Here is a 10,420-nt window from a genome sequence, read left to right on the forward strand (position 1 = left end):
TTATCTTTGGTTCGCCACGGCTGATTGGTTGTTCTCCTGCTCGGAAGGCGTATTTCCTCTGCAAAAGCAATCTCGCCACAGAATTCGCGATGAGCGCCTGAAACCCCGGGAGGAATATCCATTGATAAAGCTGGCTCCGTTAACTGCACTTCCTCGACATATTCGCCGCTGGTGTGGGAGATAATTTCACCGATTAGGTTTTCCTTGCCATCGCTTGCGTATCATGTCAGCAAGCCTAACCGAGCCGTGTGAACCACGGAGAGTGATGTCGGAATGAAAATGAGTCCTCTGCACTGTTGAAACCGGCTCCGGGCCAATCAATCAAAGCTTCATTTGAATATTCCCACGGCTCGGCCAATCGTGCGCGAGAGAGGGCGGCCGCTGTCGCGATCCCAAACCAGTCAAAGGAAGCACGTTCCCGTTTAGCGGAAAGATTTAAAGGGGAAGAGCGTCCCGTGTGTTGGCCCAGAACAAATGTAAGTTTTCGGTCTTTACACAAGCACATCTGATCGATCAAGAGAGCTACACACCATGATTCCAGACGGGTTTTTTCTGCAGCTTATCCAGTTAGCAGTGCTTAATCAACCCTTTATTAGATTAGGTGTTCAGGAGGAGAACTGCAAGTAGGTGTCCTCTGTCCAAAAGCTATATATTATACACCTAGATTGTTATTCACGGGTCATCTATATGGTGGTGGTTTAGAAACTAACAACCTGCAGCTATCACTAGGGTTTACAGAGAATAGTCTGAAAAAGAGAAACTATCCTGTGGTATTCCTATGTGGCAGTTCTCTGGATGAAAATGCCTTTTGACATTACAAGTCAAAGAAAAGACTGATTCAAGCTGGTAGGAAGGCAATAATAACTCAAACATCCACTTGTTACAACCACGGCATATGCAAAAGACCAGCGCTGAAATCACAATGCATCAAACCTTGAAGGAGAAGACCACACGGGGTGCCACTCCTGTCAGTAGAAGACCGGTAAAATGTTGCATGGTCTCAATTTCTGCCGTAACATTTAGATGGAAGGGGCAGAATTTGACGTGGACAACATGAAAGCATGAATCCATCCTGCTTTGAATTAATAGTTCAAGCTGCTGTTGGTGGTGTAATAGTGTGGGGGATACTTTCCTGACACACTTTATGCTCCTTGGTATCATCTGGGCATCATTTAAAAGTCACAGGTGAAACAACCCTATGGTAGGCACTATTTTGTACTTACCAACATGTTGTACTGGAGCAAATACAGCATCTCACATTCTCTCTCCGTGTCTCCCTCTCTCTCTCTCACACACACACACACACACACACACACACACACACACACACACACACACACACACACACACACACACTATTTTCTTCAGCTAGACTATCACAAACCCAGAACACATTCAGCCTTGCTAAAGTAACATGAAGACAACTGTAATGTATCTGTGAGTGTATAATGAGCTTATTATTACAAAGTCATTGTGCTGTCATTATTGTTGTTAGTTTGTAAAGCTATTGTAGGCTATTTGAATAAGACGAAACTACTTTATGGTGTAGGGGATTTTCTAATGAATGCATCTGAATGCATCTTTTATACATCTGAAACTGTTCGGTAACTTTAAGGTAAACAGAAAATACCCTTTACTTAACACTGTCAGGTAATGACTGAGAGACAACAGATACACTGTAAAATATGGGAGAATATCACAAACTGTAACCTTTAAAAAAGTCAGGACTCATCAGTTCAGAGATAAAAGCCTGTTTTCAACATAAGCTCATGACAATCTACAACACATCAAAGAAGGCGAATTTAAAATGCACAGGAATACATTTCCAATGCAAATAATCAGATTAATGTACCTGAAGCATTAGCAAACTAATTTTACTACTATTGCTACTACTACTACAACAAAGGTTGAGACAACTACAGCTGAGTTGTCTCAGGAGCTTGGACAGAAAAGCGTCTGGACTCTCACAGCTGAGTTATTTTGCATTTTCACTGGGACTGTCTGGACTGATGGCTCATATTTTTTTAACTGTTAGTGAGGAGGAATTTACTTTTTGTTTTGTTTTTGTTTTTTTTAATACCAGTTGTATTTGTCAGTGTAAGAAGATTTTAGTTCGCTATGACTGCTGGATCGGAAACGTTGAAAGGTAGCACTTGAGTGGTGCATTCTTCTCCTAAAATGCTGCCAATAGCTACATTTAAAAAGCTGGGATTAACACAGTTTACTGCGCTGAATGGAGCCATCGTTATTGCAGTAATTCAACACCAGCAGAACTGTAAGTTTATTTGAAACCAGTTAATCTAGATCTTGAAATGCAAATATAGATGTTGTAGGAAGTGGAATAACAGTGTGTGCCAGACTGTGTTTCTGCTTTATGTTATACATTTTGCTCCCTGAGGTACACATTTAAAATTAGAGCATTTATCAGTATAATAGCCTTGTGTCTTGTTACCCTTAAGGACATGAGGTATATGACATATTCAGATAGAAATGACAATCAATGCTTGACTACTCACCCAGCCTAAATCTAATCATAGTGCCCAGTGGCTGCCACAATGAACATGCTGTAAGTCTAATGACATGACTGCATGAGGTGATTGCATTATAGAGGGGAGGTAAATGTACCTGTGCATTTTTATGTGTCTATGCAAGTGTGCTTGTTTGAAGTATCTAGAGATTGTGTCAAACAATATAAGCCTTTTACAGTGATATAACATAGTAGGAAATGTACATGTGTAAGGGATTAAAGTAGGAGTTTAATATTATTTAGCTGTCTCACTTTCAGGGCCTTGGAATTGCACATCATGGCTCAGTGTCACTTTTTCACTGCTCACTGCAACATACAGGAAGGAGGGATTTTAAATGTTTTTATTACCACGTCTTTTTTGTAATGTGGCGAGGAAAATGTCAGGAGTGTTTCACCGTAAGTGTCTCTGATGAGTGAACAAGGCATTTTAAAGAAACAGTTATAGGCTTGGCTACCCCCCATGATGCAACGAGTACCTCTTCTCCTGTGAATTATAGACCACATCTGCATGTCATTAAAAATGTTCCTCTTTCTTCCATAGTCTGTGCTTTGTCCTTGTCTCTTTATGTTCTCTTCTGTTAAAGGGAATTCTTTCCCAGTGTTACCTGGAGCTTGCTCAAATAAGGTTGTCTAATTGTTGGGGGTCATCTCTCTAATACTGAAAGGTCTTTTGCTTGTAATATAAATCACCTTAAGACCCCTGTTGCTTTGAATTGGTGCCATAATGCATTAAAAATCAAATTGTTTTTTTTCTGCTGTTCACCAGAGTATAAAGAGATTGTTGTTTGATTTGGGGTTATAGCAAGTAACACTGAATTAAAGACTAAACTAGCACACCCACACAAGAAAAAAAAGAATAAAGTTAAACAAAAATTGTGCACATTAAAGTCATTATCTTGTCACATTACATGTATACTTCAGAGGATATTTAAAGTTGTTCCAAAACTACAATATTTTTGTTGAAGCTAGCAAAGAACAAGAAGCAATGCAATGAGCATTCCTGTGATCTTAACTTTCTAGCTTTCATGTCTTAAGTGTTAATGTTTTGGTCATGCTTTAAATTAGTCCTTTGTGTATCTACAGTCCTCTCCTTCCCTTTTCCTTTGTTAGATCCTGCTAATGAATCCTCTCAGTTGTTTTTCATGTGTCAATCTCCTCATTCTGGAATTCTGCTTTTTGTACTTTTCTACGTTTACAATTTTGGTTGGCTGGATAGATGGATGGATGGAGCTGTCAGTAAAGGCAATTGTTGGTTTACTTCACGTCATGTTTTTCACCTCATTGTCTGCATCCCACCTGCAAGGGCTCAGAGCCCCCACAAGTGGTGCCTGTCGCAAGCAGTAATCTAGGTGATGATTAAGTTATCATTTTGAAACATACCATCTGTTGGTGGGCTACAGGTAGATGCCTTCGTCCATTTTTCCAGGTTTAAAGTCATTATTATCCCATGCTAGGCTATAACCAGAAACTGAAGAAATGGTACACCAGATTATAATAGTATCAATATCTAATGGATCAGGTGTTTCCTCTCTCAGCTTTTTAATATTTGCAGAGTACATGTGTCTTAGTCTTAGTTCAGGAATAAGTTAAGATGATTCAGTGTCGACCCATGCTGGGTTGGCTTTAGGGAGAAGTAATACATTATAGTCTGCAGCTGTGCAGCCCAATAGTACCACTGAAAAACAATGTAATTTGCTAGGTATAGCAATGTTAGTTGTAGCCTGTTTCATCTATCATTTCACAATAAAATTGTCACACAAATGCCAAAAATGTAGTAAAGGAGGAAAATGGCAAGAGCAAAGATTTGGACCAGGTACAACAATTTTGGAGGGGTATTAATTTCAGGTACTATTAATCTTTCTTCTAATTTATAAGCTCAAAGGTAGGATCATAACTTTTTTCAATAATTTTACAAATGCTAAACAGGTAAATATGTTTAAATATGGAAACGTAAGCAACGGAGCTGCCCCTTTTATTTGTTTAACAAAATGAAAGAAAATTTAGAAAAATGAAAATAATCTGGAAGTTGTAATTATACCTCAAGAATACCTCGAACAGCATCTTCAAATGGAGCTATGCAATGTGTGCATCTGACCAGTCTTAACAGCAAAGATATTCGTGTGTGTACCAGAAATATTCTTGTGTGCCACAGCAACATAACAATGGGTTCTGTGGTTAGTTTAAACAATAAGGGTGGCAAAGCTACTAAGCTACTAATATTAAATGCTGAAATAACATTGTTATTCAGAGCATCAAGCAGGGCTATCTACAGTATCCTTTTCTACATCTACTGAGAGTAAAGTTCTATCTTCTCCATCTGTTGTATTCGTGCAGTACGTTATATTAAGAGGCTTGAAAGGCTTGCCTCTTTTAAACAGATGCATTTTGATCGGAGTCAGTAATGCCTACAAGAACACACTCTAATCTTTGTGCACAAGCTGGCAATATGAATCTACAATGTCACGAACATTTCAAATTCTTTTCTTTTCCATTCATTTTCTTATTTGCTTATCAAATATGGGGTCATGGAGGGTGCTGGAGCCTATCCTAGTTGTCCCGGGATTGCATCTTGTACAGTTCACCAGTATATTGCATGGATAACAGAGCACTTACACCTGTGGCCAATTTAGAATAACCAACCCGAGAACATCCAGATTTCACAGAGATGCCAAGCAAGTTGGTGGATTCAAATCGAGGACCTTCTTTTTGTGAGTCATCAATGCTAACCACTGCAGAAGCGTGCCACTGCTTGTCACCATGACAAGCATTACACTTTCATGTATACAAGCCCAGGAACGATTTTGAAGACTACTTGAGGAAAACTTTAGCAACTATTTAGAGACATTGTTGTTTTGTAACTTGTTGTAACTGTAGTGTGAACATACAATATATTAACTAAGTGGCTGTTGGGTACAGTCATACTTTTATATTATTACCACCACCAAATCCTGTCACATTTGACCTCTGATCTCTTCTTCAAGGTCAGTAGACTGAAACTGAAAGTCAAAGAGATAATAATGCTATACAGAGCTATTTAAAACGGTTTCTTTATACATTTGTTTGTATTAACAACATTTATAATATATGACACCCCATCCTATATGAGTCAACAGTTTCCGAATGTCTTTGATTGCTGCCAGTAACTTCTAATGGCCTCTAAAGACTACAGAAAGTCACTGCAACTGGCCAAGAAATAGTCCTGATCTTAAGCTCCAGTAAAACCACAGCTTGTTATATTTACACATCCATTTATCTGAAAATGAGATCTAACGTTAATAAAGGCTACCCAATTTCCTTGTATGCGTTTCCAGCAAGCTTTAAGGAACTGACTTTCTGCAAGTATTTTACCCAATATGTCAAAGTCTGCCATGATCCAACACAGAGTTTTCAGTGTTTTCATTTCCAGAAGTCGAATAAGATGCCAAAGACCATTCTAGATATAAATTTGTCAATACTTAACACACTCCTGCACTCAGCACTGTATACACTAATCAATCAATTGAAATCATATTCACTGCAAATTAAAGCCTTTCTAAACATGCCATTTGTTATTTCCTAAGAAAGATATACACCATGACCAAGATTTAGAGAAGACATACTCTGACCTGCTGTTACGGCAGGAATATTGAATTGTTTCTTGAGAGCTGCCGGAGTGTCATTTTTCAGTATGAATGAGGCCTGCAGATGGGAAATGAGGTTACCATGCCAACTGATGTCCCTGTTTTGAGCAGTGAATTTATAGATGGGAAATAGTTTTCTAGTTAATCACAGGCCGCTAAATTGAAAATCCACTTTTAGTTCGTGCTAAAGACGCAAACGATGTTCCTCTGTAGCTAAACATGGGATCCTGATCCTGAAGTTGGCCCCATAACTGCTTGCAAAAGGATCATCCAGAAATCCTAACCCATTATCCACCACCAGCGTGCTTTCTTAAGAGAGCATAAGTATAGAGTAGATGTACATTACTCTATTCATGAACCATTTTCTATAATCTAGCAGTCTGGATATAGTGTATATTTGCCTACTTTATAAGAGCCTTTGACAGATTTAAAAAACACTCTACTAAACATTGTTGGAGGCAAAGCACATCTCCATATGGCCTCCACCAGTAAGATAGAGCACCACGAAACGTTTACTAATGGCTCAAAGAATTTATCCAGCTGCCAAACTCCAACAGATCCCAACTCAATCAAGTATTCATGAGAAGGACCTAAGCTAGTGAGAGGGGTAGAACCCCCACCCCACCACCCCCACACACCCTTCCCAACCCTTACCTAACTCAAGCCTAAGACCGATGTCTGATGTGACTCTAAAACCTATAAGCAGAAAACGAGAGTCAAAATATGTGACTCCCGGCAAGAGCAAGAAGAGAAAGATGTTTCAGAGACAGTGGTAACTCAGTGAAAAAGTACAGCAGTTTTGAAAAGTACATTTTATTGTCAGGTGTTGTTGTTTGCCCACTAAAGCTATCCTTAAGCTCACTAAGTAAATGACAGAAGTAGTCTGCCCACCTCCATTAGCAAACCACAGCATCAAAGCTTTGCTACAGGTTTGCACTGCGCTGAGATTTTATGTAACAGGAAGTTTCCTGCACTGTTTACTGTTGCTGTCATTACTTGTTCTTATCCTTTTCATGGTTACACTCTTTGTTTACTACTGTCTACTGCTGAATTCATCCAGGAGGGGGTTACAAGCTGGTGGACTCCTTGTGCCAGTCCCGAACACAGATAAATGGGAGGGTTAAAACCGGTGTCAAATCAAATACGTGGATCCATCCGCGGGGGTGACCTGCTGGGAAATAAGGCAGCATCTAAAAGGACCTTTAAACTGTTGAATTCTTCCAAAAGACAAACATTTCCTGCCGCAGTAAACATAGCTGAGTGGTTAGCTGCTAGATTTCTTCTCTGAAGTAAGTCTGTGCAACAAAAACAGTGTACCAGTCTTGCTCGAGAAAGTCAGCGCAATGGATTAATTTAGACACATGACTATTTTGGTTTATTTGCACCATAGTCAAAGTCTATTTTGGTAAAATTAGCCCCTGGTGAAAGACACCCACAGAGATCCTGTGTCAATGCCCAAACTGGTCAGAGTCAAGATACAGAAGAGATCTGCACATTATTAATATTGTAGATGATCACTTAAATCTATCTTACCAGAATATTCTTGAGTTATCCCAAGACTGGATGCATTATGAACCGTTTCACTGAATAATGACTCATGTCAGGACTAAAGATGAATTAATATGAATTTAATTACACAGACTCCCCTTTAATATCTTTAAAAAAAAAAACCTAATTGTTCCTGATGGAAATTTTGTTTTGTTTTGTTCTACCTTCATTTATCCTTTTCTATTTACTGCTAAAATTATCACTGTCATTGTAGTTAGAATGATTTCTTTTCTTTTGATTTAATCCAGATCACCCAGTCTGACCCATGAAATTGGCTGGTTTCTGTATAGGCAATGGGGAAGTGTGACATTAACCCCATAAAGGATTGTATACTGATGTTGTATTTTTATGTGTTGGCGCCAAGATAATGATGATGTTAAGAACTACTTGGGACACAAATATACAAATATGTATCTATGTACAGTATTCTAATGTTTGTAACCATACAGACATCTGCTGAAATCACAGCATCTAAACTAAAGAGGCTGGATAGCATCAATCATGTACATCACTGTTCTCTGTACACTCATCCCTCTATGTCCACATACTTTCCCATTGGTTGTTTTTTTATATACCACAGAATCAGAATAAGGAAAAAGAAGTTTTTAAATATGTTGCCCCTTTTTCTATGGAAGGAGAAGTGGTTTGTCTGAGGCAGTTTATGCCCATTTTAAAGGAGGAAAACAGTTATGTTATAATGTATGCTTTTGTTGTTTTGTTCACTTTCTTATAAAATTAACAAATAAAGCTGTCGTGTGTGCCAGTTGTATTTGTTTATTTAGTTATATTTATTAAAATCTCTGCTGCCTTCTCACTTTAAATAAAGCGTTTCAGTCTGGGTGAGATTTTTACCTGATTAAATAAACAGACATACAATTATTAAAGGCATGAAACTGCAAGCACACCCCAAACAAAAAGGCCTTATTGAAGAATAAACAGAAAGACTAAAGTGAAACCTTATAGGTGGTTAGATTTTATCTTTACACTGTGATCTCATAGGGATGAGACTATAATATGGTAGGCTTGCTCCATGATGAACTGGCTAAAATAGAACTGCTTTTGGTTAGTTTGTTGAACCGATTCTGTTTTGGCCATGTCATCGTGTCATTTTAGGATGTCAAGCTCTTCCTCTTAAGACACTCATCATCATAGCAGAATGAGCCTGGCAGTGACAGTAATAAAGAGCTCCATCTGTGCCTGGCAGGCAGAGGCAAATGAACTAATTAAGGTCTGGTGAAGTCTCCTCTTTCACCTACTGGCAATGGCAGCCATCATCAACGTCGTGATGAAAAGGAGAGAGTGCAAGGGTAATTAAATACCAGCGGGGGCCGCGGGGCAAACCTAATAACTCTCTGTAACAAGCCAATAAGAGACTTATTGCTTAAGGGCTTGCACAACCCAAAGCACGTTAATAGTGAAGATGATCACTTACCGCACATAAACATTCAGATGGGTTGTTGTTCCTGAGAGAAAATTGACCTTGTCGAAGATATCTGCAGCAGCGAAGGGACAAAGTACAAAAGGCCTTTTATGCTTCTGTTTATTTGCCACAGTGCTCACGTTGACTCGAGTCAAGCTCCTCATGTTAACTCAAAAATGCTTTTCTGTGCTCAGAAGAATTCATTCTTATTGCAGCAGGTCGCCATCTGCTGGCATTAGAATGCTTTTACAGCCATGTTCTGTTTTTTTTTTGTATCCTGCATATAGCATATAACACTCATTGTATTTGTGCATTTGGAGCAATGCACTGATGTTTAAAGAAAAAGTGCAATTATTGTCAGTACTGTTAGTGTTATTTCTCACTGAATTGGGTGGGGAGCATTTTAATATGGCACTGTCAATATAAAAAGTCCATTCCTTAAATTTTATGCCAAACCAATTCACAACCGGCCTTGTTTATTGCTCTCATACCCATCCCTAGTGCCCATTAGTCCTTTCCCCCGTCACCTAATATGCACAAACACAACCAAAAAGCAAGGAAACAAAAGAAAAAACATTCTTCTGTTTTCAGTTTTGATATTGCAGGTACTAGACATTTCAAATGTCAAGTAGGACATAGATTTATTCTAATTTTGTATTTTTCCATATTTTCAGGTTTTGTACATAGTTTAATTTCAGTATTGGCCAGAGTCAATTTTGCCATTTCACTTTATTAATTCATTTGTAATATTCTTCAATTCAGTTCAATTCAATTCAATTTTATATAACAGCAATCACCGGAAATGTTATTTATATTGTAAGGTAAAGAGCCTACACCGAGTATATCAGATGGACAGCTTAGGTTGAGCAGTTTGGAGAGAAAGTCATGAGGCAAGGTTAAGATGGTCTGGTCTTGTTTTATGTCAGCTAATTAAGACGCATTTTTACTCTTTTTAGTTTAGGTTGACTTCACTGTAATAACTTTGGAAGTTAACCCCTTTTGTTTGTTTGTTTTTTAAGCATTATTCCGCACGACAGAACGGTAACAAAATGTCCCTCCAATGTTCAGGCTGCAGTGTTTTAGTATTGAAAAAAATACAACATTTGGCATAAAGAGCCAGAAAGTCATATAAACGTCATGACGAATGGAAGAGAGGAAATTTACAATATGTTCAGCTTCCAGGGGTGACATGAAGCTGTATATCTTTCACGAGCAAAATAACAGCTGTGAGGATTTGGGACGCACAGAGTTAAAAACATGGAGGGAGCGGAGAGCGTCTGCCACAGCTGCCGTCACGTTCCTACG

This window comes from Diplotaxodon limnothrissa, linkage group LG7 (genome assembly GCF_057381915.1).
Source record: "Diplotaxodon limnothrissa isolate DT_005_m linkage group LG7, D_limnothrissa_male_GT1.1, whole genome shotgun sequence".
NCBI classification, from domain to species: Eukaryota; Metazoa; Chordata; class Actinopteri; order Cichliformes; family Cichlidae; genus Diplotaxodon; species Diplotaxodon limnothrissa.